This window comes from Penaeus vannamei, chromosome 19 (assembly GCF_042767895.1).
Source record: "Penaeus vannamei isolate JL-2024 chromosome 19, ASM4276789v1, whole genome shotgun sequence".
In the NCBI taxonomy this organism is placed as follows: Eukaryota; Metazoa; Arthropoda; class Malacostraca; order Decapoda; family Penaeidae; genus Penaeus; species Penaeus vannamei.
Window position 1 is genome coordinate 26,610,083 of NC_091567.1, and position 2,500 is coordinate 26,612,582.

General features: G+C 28.7%; 1 protein-coding gene across 1 annotated transcript in view; it reads left to right on the plus strand.

Annotated features, from left to right (window-relative positions):
• Positions 1-1,888, plus strand: part of LOC113829100 (transmembrane protein 145) — a gene marked incomplete at its 5' end in the record, with an annotated part of 9,062 nt that extends 7,174 nt beyond the window's left edge. The window contains 1 exon segment of the mRNA XM_070134125.1: positions 1-1,888. This exon segment is cut by the window's left edge and continues 250 nt beyond it.
• Between the last annotated feature and the right edge of the window lie 612 nt (positions 1,889-2,500).

The following is a 2,500-nucleotide window of genomic DNA, read 5'->3' on the forward strand; positions in this document are numbered from 1 at the left end:
TTGTATAGTGTTACAGTTGCCAGTAGAATAGAGATATTTTTTAGCTGTATCTTCTGAAATGATGCTGCGTTATAAGCAGATGGTTAGTAATAAGAAATATAGTTGAATTTCTTCATTCACCGAGGACGATGTTGCACACACCATGCAGTCACAGAGTATAATTTTGTTTTTTTTTCTCATTCTTTTGTTGTACTGCTAAACAGATTCTCAAGACATTTGTCTTTATGCACTGGTTGTAAAGTACAGTATTTACTATAGACCAAAGAAATATAGAAATTGGCTCTAAGAGAGTGCATGAGTATTTTTTCTTCAAGAAAAAAAGAATATATATAGAGATCATGAAGTCTTATTTTCTATATTATTTAGGACCAATATATGTATATTTGTTTTTATAAGGTCCCTCCACATTTTCTGGAAAAAAGTGAAATGTATATAAAAAAAACAATCTTGTTGATATACTGCAGTACTTTGGTACTATATTTATTTCAGTTATTCATATAGCATCCACTTCTGTGTGGGATGATATGGTTTGTGATATTTAAATTGAGTAATATTAATAAGGGAATATTATTGTTACATGATTTTGCTGTCATGTTCAGTAAAAGATAGATTGGTGATCTATTTTTTTCAGAAAAAGGTACTTAATATTCAGATATATTTATTCTTTCTTTAAAAACTGATCACAAGGATGGTCTTGTATTACACATTAGACATGTGTAAACCTTGTATTTTGGACTTGTTTAAAGGGAAAATTTGTTTACTTTGCACTTTTTAGATGTTTGATATAAAATGTTATTGGAACTTGAGAATATTATTATTTAGTGAGATAACTGATTTTTCTTTTGTTATCTTTTCCTCCTCATATTTAGAAAGGTTTGAAGCCAGCCATGATATTTTCTCTTAAAGCAATTTGTTTTGTATAAATTTTAATCTATTTTATTTTATTTTATTATTTTTTGAATTTTGGGTTACGAATCTCAAGTTACTGATTTGGTTGCATTTCATTGTGTGTAACAGTATCATTATAATCTTATAGCATTTTCTTTGTGATTAGCAGTTAATTAAGATACTATTATACATTCCAGTTAAACTAATAAACCATAGCTAGCCTCTCCATTCCTTTATTAATCTTATGAATATATTTGATTAACATAAGAGAAAAAAAAAAGTTCTTTAGTTTACCAAGATTACATACCTTGTATCCATTCATAATGTCTTAGTTAATGAGATTAATTTTGAAGTTACATATATGGCTAACTTGTATATCCAAGTATAGTAAGCTGCCTGAGTGACTGAAAAGAGGATTAGAGATTTTTATTTTCTACAATGCTAACTGAACAAAGGTGGAAGGTTGTAAGGTAATAAGCTGTTGCAAAATGTATCAATATCACACATTCTCGTCAAACCTCAAAGGGTACTGCTCTAAAAGCAATATGTATATACAAACACATTTCCCAACTAGCAGGTAGAAGTTCATTATTATTGTATTGGCTTTGATCATCATGCATTTCATCCTTAAGCAAAAATGGCTCTTATTTTGAAAATGACTTTAGGTATCCATGTTTTAAAAAAAGGGTTGTGATGTCTATTTTTAAACAGAAAAGATTGTACAGACAACAGAAATAGGGTTCTACATATACCAAATACATTCTTCCAAGATTTTTACAAGAGTTGTATTAGGTGCTGTGTCCTGTGCCAATAAAGAGTATAAAAGAGGAAAAGTTGTTGCAGTTTAAATTGAAATAATATTTTCTCCATGCTGATTGTAATATATATGATAATGATTCATGTAGTTAATGCATGAATAAAACTACAATATATTCCCTGTGTGTTTGTGTCTGTGTGTCTTGTCCTTCATGCATGCACATTTATGGGTATGCTTGTCTTTTGTTTATAAGCAAACCTAATGTTATTACTCTGGATGATTATAAATAACAGGGATTGATAATCTGAGAAATCTGATAATGTATGATAATGCTCTATATCTATTAAAGATAAAGAAGTTTGATGCAGAATGAGATTTAGCAAAAGAAAATGTACGTTGAAAAAAATGAAATGGCTTCTAATAGTACTGTTATGTATCTGCAAACTTATTTTTTTTTTATTGTAGAAACAACATTCCTGGATATTCTCCACATGTAGGAAGATTATTTCTGTATAAATCATGTAAGCATTGAGTCAGTTGGACTGGTAGGTATCAATGATTATTTTTTTCTGTTTTGTCCACTGAAAACATTGTAAGCTCAAAGATTTCAAAATTATAGTGTTGACTCATTTGTTTTGGTTACTTTTTAAAGAAATTACTGATCTATATACAGCCAATGTGGATTTATAAAGAAAATTATTAATTAGGTAACTATGTATGCAATGTTAAGATCTAGTTGAACCACATATAATTAAGCTTATTTAGTGATGAAAATTTGTCCTTTTCAATACAAGAAGTTTTGAGGTGTCTAACACTGATATGTTTTTTGTAATCCTGTATTGACACTTGTATTTC